This window comes from Erinaceus europaeus, chromosome 19 (assembly GCF_950295315.1).
Source record: "Erinaceus europaeus chromosome 19, mEriEur2.1, whole genome shotgun sequence".
NCBI classification, from domain to species: Eukaryota; Metazoa; Chordata; class Mammalia; order Eulipotyphla; family Erinaceidae; genus Erinaceus; species Erinaceus europaeus.
Window position 1 is genome coordinate 61186001 of NC_080180.1, and position 26984 is coordinate 61212984.

Consider the following 26984-nt stretch of genomic DNA (forward strand, 5'->3'; position numbering starts at 1 on the left):
TGGAGGCTACTGGTTTGCAGTGTAGCTGTTGACACATGGGCATACCTTCTCATCTCCCTGTGATAGGTGTCTGCAAAACACACTCACCCTCCGAACAGAACCTTTCTTTCCCATCATGTACCAAGACCCCCACACTTCTTCCACACCCCCATTCCCCTCATTTCCCAGAGTCCTTTGCTTTGGTGTAATACCCCTTGCCCAGACCAGGTTTTACTCTGTGTTTTCTGTTTCTGTTCTTATTTCTTAAAATATATTTTCTTTATTTATTTTGGATAGTGGCAGAGAGAAGTTGAGAGAGAGGGAGGAAATAGAAAGGGAGGTGAAAGAGAAATATCTGCAGTTCGGATTCACAGTTCATGAAGCTTCCTCCTGCTGGCGGGGGCTGGGGGCTTGAACCTGGGCCCTTCAGCACTGGAACGCATACACTCTACCAGGTGTGCCACCACCTGTCCCCACTGACCTTGTTTCTTAAGTTCCGCCTATGAGATTTTCTAGTATTCATTCATTTTCTTAACATCATTCTTTCACGTTTCATCCAAGATGAGGTAAAGGAGGTGACTTCATCATTTTTGAAACACACACACACACACACACACACACACACACACACGTATCTCATGTAAATTATATCACTCAGTTACAGGATGTTCCATTTGTCCCTGCCTCACAGATAAAGAGAGGGAGGCATAGTGAGTTGGGGTAGTTTGCACTGACACAGTAAATAAGGAGCAGGATCAGGGTGCAGACCCAGGCTCCTAATCCCTATCCTATCCTTCAAGTAGGCAAAAAGCCCCAGGGAGGCTGAGGTTACAGTCTAGAGTGTTAGGGTCTTAGAGACAGGGAGAAACATGTGAATGTGGTCAGCCCTGCACATTTGGACACTGGCTGCAGTTTAAACACACTTTCTGGTTCACTCTCTGCGAGTCCCGACCTCTGTGTTCATCAGGACTGAGCCCTGGTCCCCTTCCCAGGGGCCGTCAACTTCACTGCTCTGGGTCGGGGCTGGTAGACAAGGCTGCGGCCATCTTGGTTCAGATCAGCACTCAGCACTGGTCAGAGAAAGGGAGCTGGCTGGAGGAGCCAGGAAGTGCTTGGAGCAAATCAGGCCCCTTGCTGATCTGATCACCATCGGGCTGGAAGGCTGCTCCTGGGCTGCCTGAAGCCACGTGAGGGGATGTCCTGAGTCTTTAGGGGATAAGGGGGGCAGATGTTAAAAGGAGAGGGAGAGACAATGGAGCTGGGAAGCCCCCCTGTCTTTACTGTTCGAGAGAGGGTGGGAGAGAGAGACAGAGAGAGAGAGACAGAGGCAGGAGGCCAGATGTGGTTCCTGGAGTTAGAGATCTAATGATAATGATAACATCACAGAGATCCAGGGCCCTCGACAGCTGATCTGTCTGGACAGAACTTGATCAGAGCTCAGTGCCTGGATTCAGTAGAGAGTTCTAGAAGGGAGCTCTAGAGAAGGCAGCTTTGACCCCATGCTCTACCCATCAGCCTAAGATTTCTTCTCTTCCTCCACGGAGAGCTGGTTTTTAGGCAGGCTCATTGGTGAGCCGCAGCCAGAAGGAGGCGCTTGGACTAGTAGGTGTTGCCCGGTCAGTCAAGACTTTAAAAGAAGGCTGAACATTCCACATGTCAGGTTGGTGGACCCAGTCTACTTTGGAATTGTCCTCTTTCTTATTTATTTATTTATTGTTTTTTCTTTCTTTGTTTTTTAATTAGTGATTGTAAGATAATGGGTATAGTTCCCACCAGAATAGTTCTATATCTCATCCCTTCAGTGGAAGCTTCCCTACTCTTTATCCCTTTAGGAGTATGGACCAAAATTCTTTTTGGGGTACAGACGGTAGGATATCTGGCTTCTGTAATTGCTTCTCCACTGTACCTGACTGTCGGCAGGTGTATCCATACCCCCAACCTGTTTCTGTCTTTCCCTAGTGGGGTAGGGCTTTGGAGAGGTGGGGTTCTAGGACACATTGGTGACAGGAACATCATCGTAAGCCCTCTTGTGGCCTCTACAGGAGCAGCAATAGTGGAGATGGCCCCACTATCTGAAAGGAGGCTGGGACCTCTCTGCCACTTGAGGAAGATGGGTCCTGAAATGAGAGCAGCCTAGAATGTTCCTAGCTATGACCAGGGACTGCAAGCTCAGACTGACAGGGACTCAGAGGCTACACAGGCTCCCGTGCTAACTATGAATAGACATGGGCCCTGGGTCAGATCAATGGAGTTAACAGTTAATGGTATTTATGTACTTGCTTCAGGTTTGGGAGCTACTCTCTGCCCTGACCCAGCTTTCTAGTCCTGTTCTCCACTCTAACACCATCTTCCCAGACAATACTTTTAGTCTACCTACATGTTAGCTACCAGGCTCAGGCAAAAATTCCTAAAGTCATGGGCCACATGAAACATACTTAAAGTAGACCTCCGAGCTTCTTCCCACAGGAAGACCCCTAGTGTTATCTGCTCTCTTCTTACCTTTGGGTGCCTGTTTTTTTTTTTTTTTGCACAATTGCTTTCTTTATATCTTAGTGCCTTTTACTCACCAAGTTGCAGATGCTACCATGCCGCCATCCTGACCTCCCCTGGCAGATGACCTCTTTTCTTAGTTAATGCAGCTCCCCCAGATTTGTTTTATCATGATCTACTTAAGGCATGAATGAGGTTTCATTGATGGACTGGTATTTGGGGTTTTTCCTGAACACAGCTGTGTACTGGTGAAATGTTTCTTTGCTCCCCCACCCCCCGTGTTCTACTCCAGGGTTGCAGTGACAAGCACAGTGTCTCACTTGGCCACTCCGGCCTCCAGGTTCCACAGCAGCTGGGGTTCATTTATCACGGCCCTCTTGCCTGCTGAGCATGGCTGCCGTGAGCAATTATTCTCGGGGCAGCCGCTGCAGCACTGGCACAAGACGGAAATTAGTTCCTATCCGTGCTTGGGGAACTCTGTTTCTGAGAGGCATCACAGGAGAGGCCAGGAACATTCTAGAACAATATGTCCAATCTAGGAACTCAGCTTTGAGTTAGGCATACTTGGAATGAGACAGGCTTGCATCTGAATCCAGGCTTTGTTAACTAACTAACTTGGCAAGTTAACTTCTCTGAGTCTGTTTCTCCTTTGTAAAGTGAGATTAATGAGGCCACTTCTCAGGGTCTTTGGCAATATTAAATGAGACAAAATATATACTATTCTTACCAGGTTGCACGGCTCTCTAAATGTTAGTTTCTGTTGCCATTCTGTCCAAATTTGTGTCAAGGAGACAATAAGGTAAGTTTGCAAACCATTTGAATTTTACTGGGAAAGTGCCTTTCATAAAAGGAATGGATTAATTTGTTCTAAGGGATAAAGCCCTGGCCCAAAATATGACTTCTGAGCTGGGACATCACTGTTCAAGCCACTCAGGGTGCCACTGGCTCTCCCTGGGAAGTACAGCTTGATTTCAGTTTCTAAAATGTCAGACTTGGCAGAGAACAGTATTTTAGGGAATTACAGAGCAAGAAAGTCCATTATTTTTGCCCTTGAGGAAGTCAAACTGGAGGAACACAGGAACAAATAAACATGCTGTAGAATCCAAATAGTTGAAACCAGGGCACATCCTCACCTGTGCAAAGCATAGCTCCACAGATGCCCTCATCTCTCAGACATCTGCACAGAGGCTGGCTTGATGCTATGGAACAGAACCACGTGCAGGTCCAGATAAGTGAGGGAAGCTGGCCAAAGAGAAAGGTGGAATTCTCAGTCAGTGAAGAGAGATGGCTTGTTGAACCAGTGGTACTGAGATAATGTTTGTAGCCACTTAGGAAAATAATGGGAATCTCTGTGCAGAATTGTAAAAGTCTAAGAAGGGATTATGAGAAAATTTTGAGTAACCTTAGTATAATTCAAGCCTTCTGAAGCCACAGGCAGATAATTAAACATTTTGAAAACAAGGGTAATCAAAATCTTTCTATAAAATGTTAAAACTTGGGCAGGGGTAGAGAGCATAATGGTTATGCAAAGAGACTTTCATGCCTGAGGGTCCAGAAGTCCCAGGTTCAATCCCCTACAACACCATCAACCAGAGCTGAGCAGTGTTCTGGTAAAAAAAAAAAAAAGTTTAAAAACTTTTTTCCTTCTCTTTGTTGTCATTGGGGCTGACCTTTTGAAATAGAGGGAGACAGAAACAGAGAACTCCAGGGAGAGGGGCAAAGACACAGCAGCACAAAAACTCAGTGCCTTGCAGACCTGGCTGAGACGTGGGGCGTATGCATGACCGAGCACCCACCAGATGAGCTAAAGTTAATACTTTAAGGAGGCGAAATGGAAACAAACAAGCATGTCCAGTTGTATTCCAAAACATTAGTATCAGTTTAAATCACACCTGCACTGAAAATGAACTTATATCTTCAAATCTATGTAGATACATTACACACACACACACACACACACACATATATATATATATATTTATATATTTAAATACAGTGTTATTAAATTACAAGAGAGAAAAATAAAAAGATTACTAAATACACAAAGGATATGAAAGAGGAGGGAGTTCTGAGAGAAAAATTCCCTTTTGGGCACCTGAAGCCTCCTGTTCAGTCCATGGGCAAACCCTACCACCAGGCAGCCTTTGAGCTGGTGAGCACTGCAGTGTGAGTTCACAGTGGGTGGGGCCGGGGCTGCCCCTGGGAACAGAGAGCCCAGGTACCAGCTCTGGGCAATGCAACCGCAGGGCACTATCAGATTGCTTTTTTTTTTTTTTTTCCCCTTTTTGTCTCCAGGGTTATCACTGGAGCTCAGTGTCTACACTACCAATCTGTTGCTCCTTTTTTTTTTTTTTTTTAAATTGGCTAAGACAGAGAGAAATTGAGATGAGGGGAAGACAGAGGGGGGGAGAGAAAGATAGACACCTGCAGACCTGCTTCACTGCCTGTTAAGCGACTCCCCTGCAGGTAGGGAGCCTTGGGCTTGAACAGGGATCCTTGTGCCAGTCCTTGTGCTTTGAACCATGTGCACTTAACCGGGTGTGCCACTGCCTGGCCCCCTTGATTTCTATTTTTTTAAGACCTAGTTTTTGAAGTCTTCATTTATTTTCATGAGAGAGAAGGAGATAGAAAGACCAGGGGTGGCATACGGTGGCACTGGGGACTAAACCTGGGACTGTGTGCTGCCGTAATGCTCTCTCTCCAAGTCTATCAGAATTCAACATACGCCTTTTATAGGTTAACTATATATCTTAAAGAGTAACTCTTTTCCTTAAGATTCTATTTCATTATGTTTTATGTATTTTAGAGAAGGGGGAGATAGAGAGAGATGTAGAGATAAAGATATGGGGAGGGAGAGAGAGAGAGAGAGAGAGAGAGAGACCTGTAGCACTACATCACCACTCCTGGAGCCTCCCCTCTGCAGGTGAGGACCAGGGCTTGAAACTGGATCCTTGCATGTTCTCACACATGTGCTCATCCAGGTTTGCTATCACTCAGCCCCTAAATCTCTGAAATACGTTGTCATGTTAAAGAAAGGGAACATCTGTAGACACTGTTTTCTAGGGAAATGTTGTGGAAGGACATACAAGGCACTTGGCTTTGGTGACCTCCAAGAGCAATACTGAGAATGGGAAAGGACACTCACATGTTGTATCATTCAATTTTTTGGACCCACAGCAGGTGTTACTCTCACAGTCAACGATGGATCTGTAGATGGATAGAGTGATAAGCAAACCAAGCGCACAGGAACTTTCCCCAACTGATTTCTTCTGTCCACACCACTCATAACATTTTCCTCATTGCTATATGAAAGACAAGAATGAATTTTTAAGGGGCCTGCAGGTGGTCCACCTGGTAGAGCACACACCTTTCCATGCATAAGGACTCAGGTTCAAGACCTGGGCCGCCAGCCACAGGGAATGTGGAGGGCTCCCTGCAAAGTGGAGCAGTGCTGTGGTGTCTCTCTTCTCTTTGCCTCGCTCTATTTTCTCTTCTTCTCTTTCATACCAAAAAGAAAAGTAATGACTACCTGAAGAGATGGAGTCATGCAGGCACTGCGCCCCAGTGATAACTGTATCTATTATAGTTGGAAGCAGGTGAATTTGCAGAGATCCACCGAATGCACATGACCAAGTGACTCTTAAGTTTGAGCTGTCTGCCAGCCTTCTCTGCTTGCAGCTGCTAGAGGGGAGAGGCGACTTCAGCAGTCGGCATGCATGTAGCACTGGCTGGTGCCTCTGGGCCACTTAGCCTCTTCCCTGCACCTGGCTTCTCCGAGAATGGCTCAGTAGGCTTCTGTGTTCGCTGCAGTCTCACTTATGTGTATCAGTTCTGCGGAAAAAGGTCATTATCCTTGGTGTATATCAAGACCAAGACGACCTGGGATGCATCTTCCCAGAAAACAATCTGTCACGAGCTCCCATTAGACACCTGCTCAGCCTTTATCCACAATAACCTTAAGCCAAGCTGGGTAGACATGAGCTTTAGTGAATACAATCCATTCAGTCCTGGGAGCTGAAGAGCTAATACTAGTCAAAGAAAAGGAGTTACTATAGCAAACAGAAGAGACCAACATAACCAACAGACCAACTATTTGCAAGCTTATACCACAATAGATCAATTCTATTGCAACCTTGACCTGTACTGGAATAAAGCCATCTGATGACTTATCCAGACTTAATACTAGGAGTTAGTGTTTCCACTAGGTCAACAAGTGTGTTGAATGTGCCCATTTCAGGCAGTCTGGGTCTTTCTGCTTCTCAGGACACCCCTGCAAGGGGACCACAGCAGCCCACTTGTTATTTCATCTCATTTGGTGCATCCTGAGCTTTGGATTTGGGAAGTAAACTCTAGAGTGAGTAAGTAGGGCTAATGACAGCTGATAAGTAAGATGGGGCCCTGGGGCAGAGGTTCAGGGAGAGAGGAGGTGGCTGACACACTGACAAAAGCAGCTATCTGCCACCCAGGCGGGTGTCTCTGACTAACAGGTCGTGTCAGAGACGGCCCTGACTCTGGGAGTCTTTGCTCTTATAGATAATGAAGGTGGTGAGGGAGGACAACTCCTTTCAAGACCTAAAGGGCCTCAGTTGGCTGAGGTGAGAGTCACACTCACAGTCTGTAATTTATTATTACTTTAATTTTAATTTTATTAGCATTTTGATATTGATTTGCAAAATTATAAGTAAACAGGGTTATAGTTCTGCACCGTTCCCACAACCAGAGTTCTGTATCCTCACTCCCTCCCTTGGAAGCTATAGCAGTTCTCCCAAGGTTGCAGATAGGGATTAACTATTATTTCAACAACTATCTGTCCAGGTTTGTATAGATTGGCCCATTTTTTCCCCATAGACCTGTCTCCTCCTCCATTCTGAGTCACACATACATCTACTACTACTGCCAGTGTCCTTCCTTTCCCCCTCTTCTCTCTCTGGGCCCTGATACGGTTGGGAGTTCAGAGTCCTCTGGTCATCTTCCCCTAACATTTCTTCCCCTCTGGGAGTATGGACCGAAATGCATTATGGGGTGCAGAAGGTGGGAGGTCTGACTACTGCACTTGCTTCCCTACTGGACACGGGCGTTGGCAGTGACCTGTAATCCCCAGTACATAGCACCTGGAACTTCCTTTGTAAGAAACTGGACACTTATCCTGCTTTGCTACAGTGAAACCTGTCATGGCCTTTTCTGCAGTCAGGCCTTCGTCTCGCCAACCAGCAGGCCACATGAGGTGTTATTGGATTTCTGTTTTCTCCTTGTCTTTCTTGAACAGCACCGAGTAGAGGACCCCAGGGGCAGCTTCTGTGTACATAACAGCTTGGATCTACAGTCACAGGAAATAACCAAGCAGGAAACTTAGTGGCATGACTTTTTAAAAAGTTTCATAGGTTGTCTCTTTCAGCCTTCAAGAAGTAGGTCATACGGGTGACCACAGATTTACCAAGCTGTTGAAGATTTAAAAAAAAAAATGTAGCTGAAGCTCTGCTTATGCCCCGACTTGTCAGCGACAACGTGAACCTCGGCTAAGAAAAAAGCTGCAGGTCTGCCATAGGCGCCCGGGCTCCGGGACCTATTTAAAGACAGGGCCTCAGCTTGCAAGGGCGCCGGGTAGCTGTCCAGCCTGATCACAGATGTCCTTGGCCCCATGTCCTCCTCGCTTCGCCAGACCCAGCCTCTGCAGGTGGACGGCACAATGGCTGGGCTCGGCGCCATTGAACTCAGAAAGGACCATGAAGAGCGGCTGCGAGTTGAAATTAACTTTTGATTAGCATGACACAGCTGTGGACCGTTTCATCTTGTCAGCAGCGGATTCCGGTGTCTCCCGGTCCCCTTTGCAGAGAGCCCTCACATGGCTTCACCTCCACCGTCCTAACAGGCGCTGGCCTGCTCCTTGTCAGCTCTTTTTCTGGTCCTGCCGCTTCTTTTTGTGGCTTTTTGATGTTTCAAAAGAAGCGTGGAACGCGATAGACCTTTTCATTTTCAAATGTGCAGTTCCTGGCTTTGATGCCATCTCAGAGCAAGAGCCTGGAAAGACTGGATGGGTGAAGGAGAAATGGGGGACAGCTCTCCCCAGGGCTGCCTGGGTCATCTCACTCAGGGCTCAGCTCTCCTACCTGTCAACAGCACCTAAACAATAGGCCTTTGCTTCCCCCAGACTTTGCCAGCTACTTGCCAGGTTTGTTGTCCCTGGTAAGACAGAGCCCCGGGGTGGCTAAGAGTCACACCAGACGGGGGAGGAGGGAATAATTCCACCTTAACCTTGTAGCTGGGTGTCCTTCTTGTTTGATTTCTTGTTGGGTGAGGTGATTGCTCTGTGCCTTGTGCTCTCCCTCAGGCCACCCAAATGGGCTTCTGGCTCATTAACTGGCCTGAGTATTTTGAATATTTCAAGCCCTGACCTCTTGAGGGAAAGAGCCCCCACCAGCCGAGAATGAAAGCGGTCTTGGTCTCTGGAACATCGTGTCTCAGATAACAGAGGAAATGAAAGGCCCCTTCATGACATTCAGTATCAGCACATCTTGTTCTGAAAAGAAGAGATGCTCCACAGAGAATCTTCCTATTTAAGACAGAACAACAACATGAGGAAAATCTGGCCTAAATTGCCGACACTTCTGTTTTCAAAGCATCATTGCGGTGCTGTGTCAATGTTCTGTGATTCCAGCAGCATGGGGAAGGGAGGGAGGAAGCTGTAAATTTCTGCTTCGAGGGGTAACAACAGGGTTAATAACAACAGAAAAGTTCTCCCCTACAGCATGGAATGGTGTCTCCATTAGTGCCACTTAGAATTCCTTGATTTGGAGAACTGTAATTTCACCCAGAAAAATCTGAACCAAAAGTCAAATTCACAATTAAAATTGGAAGCAAATTCAATGGACCTTCCAGGACAGCAGGGTTTTGAGTTGTTTCCTGTTTGCCCAGAGTCACCACTTCACTAGGCTTTCCTCAAACCAGTGGGTATCCTTGTCTCCTTGAGAACAGTGGCTCATTTGTCTCCTAGGAGCTGAAGAGCAATAAGCATTACATAACAGCACATGGGCACATGGGCCCTTCACCTAAGGAAAACACACCCCATTTCGCCCAATTACTCTGCTGTTCTGCAGGCTTGTGAGCGAGAAGATGAGCTCGGCTTGAGATGGGACTTTGCAGGGGGAGAGGGAGTTGGGCCCTCGATGAAAGTCCTAAAAATGTCAAATTGACAACCAGTAGATCTCATGATGCTGCATACTGAATGCCTGAAGCAGACATTGTATCTGAGCTCTGTAGTGAAATAGGCTTCAGTTCGCACCAGCTGAGCCCCTCCTGACTCCGTGGACATCACAAGACTTACAGGGTGAGAACACCTTCCCCTCCCAGTTAAGACTGCCTGATACAAAAGCCTTGGAGTGGTTGTACTCAAGACTCCAAGGGTCAGATCTGGTTGTACACAGGTTTTGTCAGAGGGCCGGGGAGATAGCATAATGATTATGCAAAGGACTCTGCTGCCTGGGGCCCTGAGGTCCTAGGTTCAGTCCAGAGCATCACCATTAAATAAGCCAGAGCTGAGTAGTGTGCTCCAATCTGTCTTTCTCCCTGTGTCTCTTTATTTTTCATAAATAAATAAATAAAATATAAAACAAAACAAAAATACAGGTCTGTTGGATGTTTCTGAAAGTTTCCTTTAACTTCTTTTTAGTAGTAGGAACTGACATTTCTGCCTTATTGTACATTGAAGGCTTTGAATAAAATAAAATAAAATAAATAAAGAGGCCTTGGTGTTTCATAACTGGTGGCCTGATCATTCACCTTGTGGACTGGTAGACAAATATGAAATAGAACAGAATAACTGTGCAAGTGACATTCTACTGTACAGATTGGGGCAACAGTTATGTATTGGGCTTTCAGTTCCAACTGCTCCATGTTTGACAGTTGAGCACGACTGTTTCCCAAGTATTTCTAGGAAAGACAGAAGAATGAGGAACTTAAGAGCATGTAAGGACACTGGGAGGAACCCCAGAGGTCAGACATGTAAAACTGAGAGGTACCATGATGCTATCTCCCCGGCTGAATGCACACATTTAAAAAAAATTATTTTTTAATATTTTTTCCCTTTTGTTGCCCTTGTTGTTTTTTATTGTTGTTGTAGTTATTGTTGTTGTTATTATTGATGTCGTCATTGTTAGATAGGACAGAGAGAAATAGAGAGAGGAGGAGAAGACAGAGAGGGAGAGAAAGATAGACACCTGCAGACCTGCTTTACCGCTTGTGAAACAACTCCCTTACAGGTGGGAAGTCAGGGGCTTGAACTGGGATCCTTAAGATGGTCCTTGTGCTTTGCGCCACGTGCGCTTAACCTGCTGCGCTACCGCCCAACTCCCTGAATGCACACATTTTTAATACGATGGATTAAATATGCAAATGGGGCTGCAACTTACAACTGATTTTTTTGTTTAATTGCCACCAGGGTTCTCAGTGCAGGCAGGATGAATCCACTGTTCCTGGTATACATTTTACTTTTTTTTTTTTTGTCCTCTATTTTATTGGATAGTACAAAGAGACATTGAGAGAGAAGGGATATATATGAAGTGGGAGAAAACAGAAACACCTGCAGACTCGCTCCACCACTCCTGAAATGCCCCCCCCCAGCAGGTGGGGAGCAGGGGCTTGAATCCCAGGTGCTCAGGTATGTAGTGTTCAAGCATAACCAGGTACACCACAGCCTGGCCCCCAACTGACTTTTTTCCAAAACAACTTAATATTATGTCAATGTTTCTGCACTGGTCCACCTTGGCTCTCACCTCATTGATGTGTTTTTCTGTGGTTTCAGGCCTTCTGTATATGCAGCGGGGTTGCCTCCCGCAGGCTAGTCGATCTTTTAGTTGAAAGCCGGTGGGAAGACAGGGGAAGAGGAAAAACAGAGAGAGGAGAGAGGAGAGATTGTTCAGCGAGGGGTTGAAATGGCCCAGCGCCATTCCCCCAGCCACTGAGCTTCTCCGGATGACGTCCCTGGTGCTCTCATGCAGAGGCTGGGTTTGAACCCAGGGCCAGGTGCCTGGCACATCCCACACTCTGCCAGGTGAGCTGCCTCCTGACTCCATGCACCTTATTTTTATAGGTGGTTGTAGTGTTGGTCTAAGTCTGCCATAGATTAGCCACTACCTTTTTGGCGATCATTCTATTGCTTCCATTCTTTTTCTCTCAGACATCATTGTATATACATCTTTGAATTGAAAGGAGCCTTTCTTTGGGATACATTCCTAGAGATGGCGTCTCTGAGAGAGAGGGCATGACACCACTGGGTTGTCAGCAGGGTGTAGTGGCAGAGTGAACTGTGGGTCATCGCCTGTTGGTATGCTTCTAGTTCTGCTTCTGGGATCTAGTTCTGCTTCTGTTACATTGCTTGACGTTGTGGTTCTATTTACATGGTCATTCTGTTACATTGGTTTGGTCTCGCTCCCCCTGCCTCCGGGAGATTGTGGTTTAGTCCTTGCTAGTTTCGCGCTTCTTTCTTCTCCCCGCCCCCTATCTTACATACTTCCTGGGTTCCTGACGCTGCTGCCGGAGGAGAGAGATGGAGGAGCACATTGTGTGGTGATTAGGTTGTTGGACTGCTTGCCCGCTCGTGAATAAAGATTAAACTGAGTTCTCAGCTCAGCCATGTGTCCCTGGTCGTCTGTTACCAGCCCGCGAAGCCAGCCCGGAGAAAACAACCATCGCCCACTGGACAGAGTTGGCAGTTGGGTTGAGGAGATGGGACGTGGGCCACATTGGCTGTGAGCTGCCCTGAACCCTGGCCTTGAGCTCACTTTCCAAAAAGATCTCATTCACCTCTGCCTTCCTCAGCCTGCAAAGGAACGAGTGTCTGTCTTTCTCTGTCCTCGCTGGCCCCAACACACCTTCTCAACTGTTGCCCGTCTGAGGGAGGCCTGTGAAAGCTGTGGTGTGGCTGCTGCCTGGACAGGAAGCTTCTGTCCCACCCAGTGACCACTGGCTGGTCTGCACCATGCGCAGAGTCCAGGGCTTTGTGTGCGCGCATTGACAAGGTGCATTTGGCGTGGAGTGTTCTTTCTACAATCAGGATAGTTCTACCTATCAAACACCTGGTGCGTCCCTGGTTAGCAGCATGGGGGTGGCCTACGCCAAGGTTGTTGTCGGTTTTGGATCTTCTGGGAATTGCCATTTCATTTGCTATGATTCTTTTTTTCTTGGGTGGGGGGGTGGCGTTTCTTAATTGATTGGCAAATCATAGATATTAAGCTTTGGTGAGATATGCTGAGGATGTCCTCTTGGTCACTTGTGTCCAACTTTGCTCTTAGTCTTGTGTAGAACTGCTAAGATTTTTTAAAAGTCATCTTTGTTGAGTTACAGGCAACATACCCAAAGCTCCCTGCCTATCACTCCCTGTACTATCACTACCACCACCACCACCACTACTTCCTCTTCCTCCTTATTCAATCATTTATTTATTTATTATTGGACAGAGACAGAAATTAAGAGGCGAGGAGGAGGTAGAGAGGGGCAGAGACAGAGAGACACCTGCAGCGCCACGTCGACACTTGCGGAGCTTTCCCCCCGCATGTGAGGACCGGCAGTTTGAACCTGGGTCTTTGTGTGCTGGAAAGTGAGTGCTTAGGCTGGTGCGCCACTGCCTTGCTCCTCCCTCCTCCTTTTCCTCCCTCCTCCTTATTAATAGTGACCGGAATGCAAGCTATATCCTTTCAGTGAGCTTAGGAGTACCTCCACCTAGATGTTCTCTAAGTGGCATCTCAAAATCCAGATCTCAGCTTTCCCCTCCACAGTCTGCTCTACATACTGGTTTTGCATCCTCCCAGTCACCCGACCAGTCACCCAGGCTCCACACCCAGGAGGCCGCACACCCACTCTCTGTACTCACTGATAACGGTGCTTCCTCGGGGTTCACTTCTGGAGACTGTCACACGTCTGTGCTTTCTTCGCAGCTGTGTTTCCGTGCATGTTACAGTCTTGGTCTCCGGGACAAGCACAGCAGAAATCTTCTAACCAGCCTGCAGAGCACTCGGCCTAAAACGACAGTTTAAGGGGGCGGGGTAGTGTCGCACCTGTAGAGGGCACATATCACAGTGTGCAAGAACCCAGGTTCAAGCCCCCACCCCCACCTGAAGCGGGGAGCCGAAGCTTCCTGAGCTGTGGAGCGGCATTGCTGTCTTCCTTTCTCTCTCTCCCTGTCTCTCCTATCCCTCTTGCTTTCTCTCTGTCTTTACCCAAATAAGTAATTTTTAAATGCACATTCACAGACTTCTCCCAAAAGACTTAAATTCAAGGAATCACCCTTGATGACTGTGCATGGATGTCTTGAGATCATGGTAAGAAGCACTGGGACAGAGCATCCTTTATGAATCAAAGGCATGACACACCTGGCCTTATTAGCCATTAGCCCTGCCCGCCATTAGCCCTCTGCCTTCCCAGCCCAGCCCACTTCCCGTCTCAGGTGATTAGACACTACATCATGCCAGTCTACCATTTTGTCTCACGACTGTCATCCTCTTGACTTGTTTAGGATTCCAGTGTCTGGCTCAACTTCTGGTACCATAGACTGGACTGTATAACCCAGAGTACTAACTCAGCATGTCTGTGAAGTCCCTGAATTTCAGAAATGATGCTTTCTGCATCCAGGTGGATATATTTCAGTCTATATATGTTGTTTTCTAGGAAGAGAGTTGATCAAGTCCCCTCCGACTTAGACTCCAAAACTGAACCACAGCCCTCAAAAGAGTAAGTATGGGGGCCAGGTGGTGGCGCATCTGGCTAAGCATGCATATTACTATGCTTAAGGACCTGAGTTCGAGCCCCGCTTCCCAACTGCAGAGGGAATGAATGCTTCACAAGCAGTCTTCAGAAGCAGGTCTGCAGGTGTCTTTCTTTCTCTTGCCCTCTCCCCTCTCAATTTCTTTCTGTCTTATCCAGTAAAATAGAAAGAAAAAGAAAAAAAGTGTCTGCCAGGAGCAGTGGCTTAGTAGTGCTGTCACTGAGCCCAAGGGATAACCCTGGTGGCAATAAAAATTAAATAAAAATAAGTGACAAATTAACTGACAAACTAGTTTGTTTGACTACTTTTCCTCAGGTGGACACAGCTGATGTTAGTGTTGATGTGTGTGAGATAGAATGAATGAAGCCCATACAGTCCATTGAGATGACAATGTTTCTTTGCCGGCAACTGTAACTGTGTCTGCTGTCTGCTTCTTCTAGTTTCAAGGGAGAGCAAATGTATGCTTTAGTATAGATCCGGCTAAAAGTATACGAGCACTTGCACGTGCCAAATAATCATTACTGAGCAAAAGTTTGTTTTGTTTTTAATATCAAGTCCCTGAATAATAGACTCAGCTCCTCTTCCCAATTAGCGTGACGGCTCACACGATCGACTGTTTTGATTGATTAGCCTCTGATGCTGCTGTTCAATAGAACAGAGCAACTGGCTTTGCTCGCCACTTTGTGGACTGGAGCAGCCGACTTCCTTGCTGCTGGAGGGAAGGCCTGTAGCTTCCCTCTGCACGTCTAGTTTACGTTGGGACTTCAGTCCAGGGGCCTTGAGTCACATGTCCCGGTTCTACTGCTTCATGATGACCTCCCTTCCTCTGTCCAGGTGCCTGGATGTTGTCTGGTGCAGCCTGGCTTTCTCACAGTGCTGGGTGTTATTCAGCCCCCTGGGGAAGAGGAGTGGCTGGGGGAGGTGCGGGATGAGCTCTTTAGAGGACTGTACCCCTCTGTGCATCTTTTTCTTTGGCACTGCATACTCAGACTGAGTCAGCCATCTTTTCACTGACACATCTGACCTAGGTTTATTCTGTTGGTCAACACGACTTCCTGATGTCTAGCTAGTTAACAGAGCTCAGAATATGTCCAGTTCATTAACCGTGTGCCAAACTGAGAACACTGGCGAGGCTTGTGTCCTATGCATAAAAGCAGGGTGGATAAGAGATGACTAGGGTGGGGAGTCGGACGGTAGCACAACAGGTTAAGCACAGGTGTTGCAAAGCGCAAGGACCGGCATAAGGATCCCGGTTCGAGCCTCTGGCTCCCCACCTGCAGGGGACTCGCTTCACAGGTGGTGAAGCAGGTCTGCAGGTGTCTGTCTTTCTCTCCCCCTCTCTGTCTTCCCCTCCTCTGTGCATTTCTTTTGTCCTATCCAACACCAACTACATCAATAACAACAACAATAACTACAACAATGATAAAAAAACAACAAGGGCAACAAAAGGGAAAATAAATGTAAAAGAATATATTAAAAAAAATAATAAAGAGATGACTATGGTGTCATCTTGGCTGCGGAGGAAGTGAGCTTCCTACAGAGCCTAGTTCCCTCACCTTGAATTCCTTGACTGCTTATGAGTGCCTGGCCTACTACCTGCCATCAGAATCAACTCTCGGGACAACAGGGAAGCAGGGCAGATAATAGGTGGGGCTGGCAACCTAGCTCACTTGACAGAGCACTTCTTTGCCATGTGCGTGACCCAGGTTCGAGCCTGGCGCCCACCTCACTGAAGGAAGCTTTGGTGCTTATGATTTCTTACTCTGAGGTGTGACTTCTTACTCTGCTCTTTTTTTCTCTCCATCTACAGTTTTCTTTCTTTTTTTATAAGTTTATTTTTTATTAGTGATTTACAAGATTACAAAATAAACGGGGTACAATTCCACACTGTTCCCACCATCAGAGTTCTGTGTCCCCATTCCCTCCACTGGAAACTGCAGTAGTTGTCCCAAGGTCACCGATATGGATTGACTATTATTTCTGTAACTATCTGTCTATCTATCTATCTACCCACCTTTTTTTCTATAGTCCATTTTTTCTATAGTCATGTCTTCCTTTCTAAGTCATACCTACACCTATTACTACTTTTGAATGTCCCTTTTTTCTCTTCTCTCTCTGGGGCCTAATGGAATCGGGGTTCAGAGCCCTCTGGTCATCGTCCCCTAACATTTTCCCCTTCTGGGAGTAGGGACCAAAATTCATGATGGGGTGCAGAAGATGGGAGGTCTGGCTTCTGTAATTGCTTCTCCGCTGGACATGGGCGTTGGCAGGTGGATCCACACCCCCAGCTTGCTTCTATCTTTTCTTGGTGTCTACTTTTCTCCTTGTTTTCTCTTCTTTTCTTTTTTTCTTTCTTTTTTGTTTGCCTCCAGGGTTATCACTGGGGCTCGTTGCTGGCACTATGAGTCCATTGCTTCTAGAGGCCATTTTTTATCTTTTTTTTTTTTTTCAATAAGATAGGACAGAGAGAAATTGAGAGAGGAGGGAAAGGCAGAGAGGGAGAAAGAAAGACACCTGCAGACCTGCTTCACTGCTTGTGAATCAACCTCCTACAGGTGGGGAGCCAAGATCTTTGCATGAGTCCCTGTGCTTTGCACTATGTACTTACCCCGTGTGCTACTGCCTCTCCCCGGTGTCTACCTTTTTCTAAGAATATAGTAGTAGGCAAGATGTGGGAGGGAGCTATAAATTGTTTTTGAAAACAAAACAGAATTATTGTTTCATTAGTTCTCGATGAGCAAGAAATTAAAGACTGAATATTCTGTTTCTAATTCTGTGCACCCTGTATGGAAGGAATTTCAAAGCTGCTATTGTTTTTTAATTTCACAAGCCATTGTCCTTCTGTCATCTGTCTTCCCAGAATTGATTTCCCTTGCCATTTTCCCCTCGTAGTTGAACGATTTTTACATTCAGCCTCAAAAGCTTTTGGTTTGGGATTTTTTTTTTATTTTTTTTTTTAGAGTAATTCAGCTAGAAGGATGCCCACAAGTTAGTCTCTCAAGGCAAAGCAGAGGAGAAAGCTGTTTTATAAGAATAAACGATTATGGAAATAATCTTTCTACAAACTTCTATTTTTTTTTCAATACCTTTCCGGTGGCTCAAGTTTCATGGTTCAGCATTTTTTAGATGTAAATGTTTTTTTCCTGACCATGGCATAAATAAGTCTCGAATAGAGGTATATTTGCCTTTGAAATCACTGACCTCTCATTTAAGGGGCTGACAGAGGGAGAAGAAGCTGCCTGCTTATCATTTATCAGGCGTCTCCGGGGTCCCCGTGGGCACTCACCGGCCTGGCTGTCTCGCCACACTCGTCACTTTCTCTTTGGTATTCAGGCCTCCTGTACTCCAGCGCTGGGGTGCAAGGTCAAAGACACTGAGAAAGTCAATCATAGGGAACCGGCCTGTGCAGGGAGTTGAGGGTAGTTCCACACCGCTGGGCCTCGGCCCTCAGCAACAGTCTCTGTCCTGATGAATGCCTACGAAGAGGCTCAAGTCGCCCACTTTCCTGCCACTGGGGGCTGTGTAACTGGGGGTCTACTGGCTCTCTGGAGGCCCTGAGGGCTGTGCTGACAGGGAGCACATGTGGGTTGAGTCCGGAGAGGTTGCTGCCTGGGCTCCTGCTGACTGGCATCTGCTGCCAGCTTGGTCTCTTGTGTGCAGAGGCCACCCCTTTCTAGAAGGCTGCAGAAGGAGCAGGCTCAGGTTCCTCTCAGCAGATTCACCCTTCTCCTCAGTGTAGGAGAAAGGATACCGGGCAGGTAAACCCGCTGCCAGGAAGTCTGAACAGGTTTCTGAGCTTTTCAGAGACTGGGGCTTATGACATGAGCACATTTCAGCATCCACACTCCTGCTCACAGCCAAGGTGGCTGGCTGCTAGTCACAAACCCTCTGCATGCGATTGGCACGGGTCCGGCAGTAGCCGCACACATAGGAGTGACGCGGGCTTGCCCCACCTGGGTCTTGTGCTTTGGGTCCCTTTGCCATCTGGAGGGCTTCTGGTCCAGAACCTGAACACTGCGATGTCCTGTCTGCCTCCATCCTTGCCTAAGGTGCCTTCTCTGAGCACTCAGCCAGTGCCTCGGTGCAGCCGTTTGGAGTGCTAAGATCTAACCTGGGATTCTGTGTCAGCTTTCTGTGCCCTGGCACAACTTCCTCTCTGCACGCCATGCGAGCAGGAGTGGCTTCACAAGGCTCTGTGACGTGATGAATCTCTTCCTGCTTGGATTCTGAGCTGCAAATAAATCCTGCATTCGCCCATGGCTGGGACAATTCCATTGTGTATCTGCTAGAATGCTCTGGGCCATTAGTAGCAAAGCACCTGACTCAGTGTCCTGGACCATAGGCACCTTTATCACCTCTTGTTTGACTCCTGTCAGGGCTCCGTGGTGGGCTCTGCCCCCCACCCCCAATTCTGTTCATTCCAGTCTCTAGCTTTCATCTAGTGAGAGGGGGTGGGGAAGCTTCTTCTGCAACTGGAAACATCTTCCTTTGAGTCTGATCAAATCATTTCAGACCACGTGTCCACTCCTGAAATCTGAATATCTCCTGGCAAGGCCCCAGGGATTGACGGAGGCTGATCATGAACTGAGTGAGGGCTGTGTCTTTCATAGTGTCTGCATCTAATGGGCTGAAAAGCAGTGATGTGACCACTTCATAGACTGACACAAAAATGGATTGGAATATTTGTTGAAGGGGAGATTACAGTTTCCAAAGATGCTTTAAAAATACCTGTGATTCTCCCTTCCTGGCAGTGAGTAAATTTTTGACAGGTGCCTTTACCTCTACTCTACTCCACAGACTCCCCTGAGGTCCGGGCTGAGGCAATGTGCTATGGCCCAGGGCCTAGGAACCCCATGACTTGAGCTGATTATAGGGAAGAATGGACAGCACTGGGAATTCATCTCCACCCCCCATTCCGGCTGGTGCTGCCCTCCTGGTGGGCTTTGTTCTAGGAGAAAGACTTATAGGAGGTGGGAACATTTGGAACCTTCATATACTCTCCAGCTGCCCCACATCCACCCCATTCCCATGAGACTGAGACTCCTTGGAGGTGGGGAGACTGATCAGAATGCTGCTCCATCTTCCATGTGCCCATGAGCAGTAGAAAAACTGTTTCCCTCTGTGCAGAAGCTGGTGTGGCAGAGTCTAGTTCCTGTGGCTCTGGGTAGCAGTCCTCTTCAGGATCACATGTGCACACACACACACAAAACAAACAAAAAACTACACAGAAAGTATGATGCCCTGAAGTCCGATGGAAGTCTTCAGGATTTCAGAGATGAGCCCTAGTTCACTGACAGTATTGTCTTTCCTGGGGAAGGCTGCTGTTGGTACCAACCCAGCACTACCCAGTGGGCCAGGTTGGGGATGGAGACACAGTGAAAGGGACAGTCTGGAGGTGACTGGTCCTCTCTCATCTCCCCAGGTGCTGAAAGTGGAGCCTGGTCAGCAGGGTCTTGGTTGGTACGTGGCTATACTTTAGCTCCTAGAACAGCGCTCAGCTCGAAGTGATGCCAGTAAGATGTTTAGTCAGTTTCTGCAAACACACCTGGGAGTAGCACTGAAGTGAGGACAGTGAGGGAACAAAGAGTCTTTGAGCAGGAAGAGGAGAGACCAGGCGAGGGAAACGCCACCTCCCTGGTTGGTGGTTTGCAGGTTCAGATGACTTGCAAGGCTGCCTCCCCTCAGGCTCCCATCTTTCCTCTGAAGGAGATAAAATGAACCCGTGACTCCTTCAGAGAATCCAGAGCCCTGTGCTAATGCCTCCTGCTGGGGATTTGAGGAGAGATGTGATTATGGTGCATGGGCTTGGCCATAATAGATTAGACAGGGGGCGAGGAGAAAGCGCCCCCGTGTGTGTTGTTTAAAGACGTGGTTGTGCATGCCTGCCCTTTGAGTCTTGCCGTGGGACTCAGATGGAAGCGTCTGATGTAAGTAAGTTCCCAGCATCCGTGGGGATGGGAGTGGGGCAGGGTGACTGCTTTGCTCCATTTGATGCTTGGGACACCTCCTTTCTGTTGGCAAGTCCATTGGTTTTTTTTTTTTTTTTTTTATGGCTCATAATAGTTTGGTCTCCCAACTCCCAGGCCACCACAGAGGAGCTGCGATCTGGGGCTGTGAGCAGTGACCACTCACTGCCTCCCGGGTTGGGTTCTGCAGTAAAGCCCTGCTCTCATCTCAGGGAAGAACGGCAGCGCCCTCAGTCTGTGCCTGGCTCCAAGTGTTTGTTTCCGAGTCATCTTCACCGAGATGCTGTGAAGTAGGTGTTTACCTGACTTCTGCCCTTGCCCTTCTACAGCTGGAGTGATCCTGTTCAAATCAGGTCACTCACTCCTCTCAGAAACTTCTGGCAACTTCCTGTCTCTGTCTGAGGATACGCCAGTCTTTGCTGTGAGCTCCAAGCCTGTGACCCGCCTTCTGCCTTTACCTCACAGACGCCACATTCTTCCTCCTCTGTCCGTGGGACTCCGTCAGCTAGGTTGCTCTTGTTCTGTCCTCAGACTTGCACCTCAGAATCTTCTTCTGTTCCTCCTGTTGGGGCAGTCATTTCCAGGAAGAGTCACATGGTAGTCTCTCATGTCCTTCTGGTCTGTTCCTGAAAATCACTTTCTCCCCCAAGAGTTTTGGTAGCAATCCCAGCTAAAAACTCATCACTCTGCTCAAGCCATCCTTTCGTGTCTTCCAGCTTCAATCTTCTTTCTTGTTTTCTCTCAATTTCACCTACTTGCTTTCTTATTGCCTTGGCCATTAGAATGTAAGCTTTGTAAACACAAAGATTTCCCTTGGCCTTCTGTCCGCCCCCCAGCCCCCCTCCTGCCCCCCACCCCCATAGTCAGTCCTGCCACCCAGTAACAGAACAGTGCCTGGGCCCTGTCAGCCACACAGCAGTTACTGACAGCATTCATGCCAGGTGACTTTATGCTTTCAGTCCCCAGATATTTATTCCTAACCTAGTAAGAGCCTGATGTTCCACTGGGCATTTGCACAAATGAAGATGAACCAGGGAGACAGTCTCTAACCTGATAGAGTTTAACATCAAGAGAGGAGTGACACAATGGGCTAGCGCTCACTGGACCCTTGTGGACTCTATAAACATCACTGATGCTTACACACACACACACACACACACACACACACACACACACACACACACACACACACACACCCGCCAGTGCCCAGTGTTCAGAGGCACAGCTGGGCAGACACACAGGAGTTAGAAAGTACAGTGGCAACCACCTTCCCTCTGTGCTGTGCCAGGGTGGACATAAAAGCTGTTGTTAAAAGACATTACTAACTGTGCACTCACAGTGCCCTTCACTGAGCAGGACTTTTTGTAGCTCTTTGCGTCTATTGGGACTGTTCTCCAAGGTATTACGGATTATCATTAGAGGAAGCCCATCAATCATTATTATTTGTGGATAAGCTCCATTTGATCTGCCCTTCAAGAGCATCAAAATAAGAACAACAGCTAGTTCATCTCACTTGTTCTAAATAAAGCACAAGTCTCCCCCCACACCCCCACCCCCAGCTGGTTAGCTGCACAATGTGGATGTGAAATGCCTCACGGGCACCTTCTCCAGGCTTCACACTAGGAGTCTGCTTGAGAAGGTTAGGCTGCTGGTTACATTTCTGCTTTACATAGTGATTATGACACTCTAAGCTTGACATTAACAGATACTTGAGATGGGGATCTATTTAGAAGTCAGTTTTCATTCATAACTCTAATTTTCTTAGACTGAGGATTTTTTTTTTTTTTGGTATAAAACAAAAACTTTTTTTCCCCAACATCTTTGTATTTTTAAGGGAAAATTAAATCTGTGATACTGTGGGAGTCGGGCTGTAGCACAGCGGGTTAAGCACAGGTGGTGTGAAGTGCAAGGACCGGATTAAGGATCCCGGTTCTTGACCCCAGCTCCCCACCTGCAGGGGAGTCGCTTCAAAGGCGGTGAAGCAGATCTGCAGGTGTCTGTCTTTCTCTCCCCCTCTCTGTCTTCCCCTCCTCTCTCCATTTCTCTCTGTCCTATCCAACAACATCAGTAACAACAAAATAAAACAAGGGCAACAAAAGGGAATAAATAAAATAAAAAATAAGTAAAAAAAAATCTGTGATACTGTAAAATTTTCTAGACAGACATTAGTTGGCAGGTTATCTCAGGAGATAATTGTATTCCCTCTTCCTCAAATGCAGAGGTGAGCCCAACATTTGGAAATAGATCACGTCACGAGGAAAAAGACTTACTGCCTCCACGGCCTTTGGACAGTGCAGGCTTGAGGCCATGGCTTTGCTCCCTTTAATGAGAAATCACAAAGCTGCAGCTGGAGAGAGTCCTGCCAGACTCACGCTGCCCCCTCGCAGAATGCACAAAGACCCAGTCAGAGCCTGGTCCTTTTCATGTCTGCTTGTGACTTCTTGGTGAAAAGGTATGGGAACAGCACGTGGTTATCACTGTCTTTCATTCCTTTCATCCTTTCAACCTCCCTCTTGGCGAGGCGGGATCTTTCAGTGTACAAATGTCACCAGCAATGGCAGGAGATAACCTTGTTTTTGTTTCTTGTACATGTTAGTCTCTAAAGAAGGAAGGAGTCACTGTGCTGGCAGGCTGGAGCTGAGGAGAGATCAAAGGGTTAGCTGTGGGGAAAAGCCAGCACGCAGGGGGAGGCAAAGAGAGTGGGAGAGAGTGAACCAAGGGACAGGGACCTTGGGGTCACCCTTTCAGATGTCCCAAGCCAGGCGCGAGGCATCTTTCATCAAAGGCATTCCAGATGGAGCACATACTGGGAAATTTCGTCCTGTTCTCAGGCAACTAAAAGACGCACGTGTTGGCGTAAACAGGGTTTTTGAGAAAGGCACACAGCAGTGATCATTTGTGATCATTCTCCCCCCAATAATGACAGTCTCATGGGAAGAAATGGAAAAATATTACGAAGGCTTCACTTCTAGATGGGTTGACACATGTTGTTCCTGTGAACTCAGGTGCTGTGTCAGGTGTATGTTGGACAAGGCGTGCGCTTAGCCGGGTGCACCATCACCTGGCCCCCTCGCCTCTCACAGCCTCAGAGGTCAGGAGTATACATGCAGTTTGCTTGGGTAGTGGCAGGGTGTTGGCAGAGCTGCGTTCCTTTGGAGGGTCTAGATGGGACTCTGCTTCTGTTTGTTGTTTGCAGATTCTCCACCTGCAGCTACATTCCTTGGCTCTTAGTCCTTCTGATTCTTTAGCGTCAGCGTGGTAGAATCCCCTCTGCCCAGTGCCTTCCTGTCGCACCCTGTGACATCTTCCCTGCGTTCTATCATCTAACACAGCTGCTTTATCCAGCCATAAACTGGTGGACACTTAGGCTGGCTCCCTATCTTGGCTAATATCGACAATGCCACAGTGAACATGGGCTCATGCTTCCTTTCAAACTTATGGTGTGGTTTTCCTTGGAAAACTACTCCAAGTGGAGCTGCTGGGCCAGTGTAAGGTAGTGGGGACACACCGTACTCTTTACGGTAATGGCTTCACCAACTGAAGTGTCCGGCAGCTGTAAAGCTCCCTCCTCTCCGACCTTCAATAGTACTTTGCTGAGAAGAGTCAACTCAGTATATGACACGATACACAAGTACTATGGACAACATTCTCATCAGAACCGACACTATCACGTCTTCGAGAATCTCGGGAGATTAGCCCTGCTAGAGTAGTTCTGTTTCATTTTTTTCCCTGCCACCAGGGTTGTTGCTGGGGCTTGATACCAGCAAGCACTAGGAATCCACCACTCTGACAGCCATTTTTCTTCTCTCCCTCTCTCTCTCTCTCTTTCTCTTTTTTGGGTAGGACAGAGAGAAATTTAGGGGAGGAGATAGAGAGGAAATGAGAGCTATACCTGCAGACCTGCTTCACTGCTCATGAAATGCCCCCCTGCAGGAGTGGAGCAGGGGTTAGAATCCAAGTCCTTATGCATGATAACGTGTGCGCTTAACGGATGTGCCTGGCCATGCTAGAGCAATTCTAAACACATATTTTCTGGAGCAGTCTGACCGCTCACAGCAGTCTCGTCACTGTGTCACCACTCAACAGCTTCACACAGCTTCTGAATCTGGAGTTGTCCCCGCCCTTTGGAAATTTATTGATATCCAGGAACAACCCCTTCCTGGAGAGTCTAAAGTCATACTTATATTAAAGGCCCTCTTGTTGACCTTGATAGGAGCTAAAAATAATTACTCTCTCTCTGGATTATTCTGTAACTGAGAAAGGTGAGGAGGGAAGAGGCACTTCGTCTGTTGGAAGCTGGACTTGGATTTGGCAGTCAGGAAAGAGGATGTTGGGAGAGTGTTTTCAGCACTCCTTCCCACACTACCCAGATGGAGTCAGACAACAGCCTTCCAACTCTCAGATGAGTAAGGCCATTAAAGAGATGAAAAATAAGAAAGCATCTGGAAATGATATCAACCTGCCAAGTTCTCACACTGGAGAAAAAGTCACTCGTGTAATGCCCTGCGCTCTTCTCCTGAGATCCAGAATGAATGAGAAAGTGATCTGTGGTCGTGGGGAAGTGGGTTAGGAGAGTTTTACATGATGTACTGATAGTGGCGAGATAGGTACTCATCGCTGAGCCATCTGCGGAGCATCTGCTTTAAATGAAGAGGGTTTTTCCTAAGTGAATGTCATTGAGAAAACTCTTATTTCTATTTTGGAAAGACACTAAGGGCATGTCTTACAGGTGGGTGTTTTGATCTTGAAGTTTCACCTCTTGAAGTGGAACATCCATTCAATCTAGAAGCATTTCTAAAGCTTCACATTTCCTCAGAAAGCTCTAAAACTCTTCTAGAAAGAAAAAAAAAATCCAAAAATGACATACAAGTCTTTCACTTCACTTCTAGATTTTTAAAAAGTTCTTTAAAAAAATTGTTCTCCCTTTTGTTGCCCTTGTTTTTTTTTTTTTTTTTTTGTATTTATTGTTGTTATTGATGTTGTACTTGTTAGGACAGAGAGAAATGGAGAGAGGAGGGGAAGACAGAGAGGGGGAGAGAAAGACAGACACCTGCAGACCTGCTTCAGTACCTGTGAAGTGACTCCCCTGCGGGTGGGAAGCTGGGGGCTCGAACTGGGATCCTTACCCTGGTCCTTGTGCTTTGCGACACGTGTGCTTAACCCACTGCACTACTGCCCGACTCTCGATTTTTACTTTTTTATTTTTGTGAAGGAAAGAAACTCACCAATGGTTTAGGGACTTGAAATAAAGCCAGTGACACTTGCTTTAGAATGAATATCTAATATTAATAAATGACAATAATGCAAGTAATAATATCTGACACTGCAAATCAGTTTCAGAACTACTGACACTACTTTGTATGCTTTTCACTCACCAGGAGATCTGAGCAAAGCTTGCTTGCTGGAGGTGCGCAGTATGTGCCTCAGAAACCCTGTCTTTGCCAGCACCTGGTTCAGCACTCAGCCTTTCTCCCCCCTGACCCCCTGCCTCAATGCTACATTTGTCCTGTTGATACCATGCTTCGATACTTTCATATTTGAAAATGCTTAGTGAGCCTACTTTTTGCTATCTTCTTTTTACCGTTCTTTCAACTTTATGTTTTTTTAAGTTTGAAGTTCTATATTTAGATAATTCATTTTTCATTTTTTCTATATTTTAAATTTCAGTGTCTAAGTCATTAAGTTTCAGGATTCTGTTTTTGTTATATTTGCACACTTCCCGGGAATTCACATCTAGGTACTATTTTTGTAACTTCACATGGGGCGCCATTTTGTTAAAAGCCTCTCACCCTCTTGTGTCATCTGGTTTCGCCGTGTCCATAGATCATGACCTCTGGCAGGTGAGCAGAAGGATCATGTGCAACTCTTGGACTGCCGTTCTTTAAGGAGTGTGTGTATCTTTATTTCCCTCTCTCCTTGTGGTTGGCATGCAGTGACATTCAGAAACTGGCTTGGCCCATGAGAATATTCTCTGGGACTGGCAGACCAGAACCCTGGATGATTTTGTTGAGTTTTACTCCAGTAGATTCTATATAGATCCTGTCATTGCTTCTTACAGTTGCTTTATCACTTGCAACTAAACACAATTCTAAAGGCTAGTGTTTTTTTTAACTTTTAAGTTGGATTACTGGGTAATATGTGTTGAATGATTAGGACACATGAAAATAAAACAGGACAGACAACTCACTTGCATTAGGGTCTTTCTTTACCATGTCATGGCCCAGGGTTCAAGTCTGGCCCCTACCTCATTGAAGGAACCATCAGTGCTGTGGTCTCATTCACTTTCTCTCTCCCTGTCTTTATGTCTTCTTCTCTGTTTCTATTATTTATTTATTGGATAGAGACAGATAAGGGATATGGGGGTAGGGAGAGAAAAAGAGAGACACCAGCAGCACTGCTTCACTACTTGTGAAGCTCCCTCCCTCTGCCCCCTACAGGTGGGGGCCAGGGGCTTGAACCCAGGTTCTTATGCATTGTCACATGTGCATTCAGCTAGGTGTGACACAGCATGGCCCCTCTTTTCTTCTATGTTAAAAAATAGACAAAAGCTTTTAAAAATAAAGCAGTTTTTTTTGGTCTTCTTTGTAGTTTAGATATCATCTAGAGTGTTTAGCACAGTGCTAGAGTGACAGAAGGGAACCTTATTCTCAAGTCTAACGAAAATGCCGTTACATAGTTTTAGAATAAGGAAGGTGTTGGTCCCTGGTATTCTTAATGCTGGAAATGGAGAAATAACTTTAGAGATAAGTCAGAAGGCTTAACTGCACAAACAGAAAAATCCAATGTAACTGAAA

General features: G+C 46.8%; 1 long non-coding RNA gene across 2 annotated transcripts in view; it reads left to right on the top strand.

Annotated features, from left to right (window-relative positions):
* Positions 1 to 1452: 1452 nt before the first annotated feature.
* LOC132534665 (uncharacterized) overlaps positions 1453 to 26984 on the top strand; it is a 183983-nt gene continuing 158451 nt past the window's right edge. Inside the window, exons 1-3 of one of the 2 annotated variants that reach the window (XR_009546403.1) lie at positions 1453 to 1595; positions 3200 to 3268; positions 14128 to 14190. This is a non-coding gene — a long non-coding RNA (uncharacterized LOC132534665). The remainder of the gene's footprint in view (positions 1596 to 3199; positions 3269 to 14127; positions 14191 to 26984) is intronic. The other variant, XR_009546404.1, reaches the window with a different exon arrangement.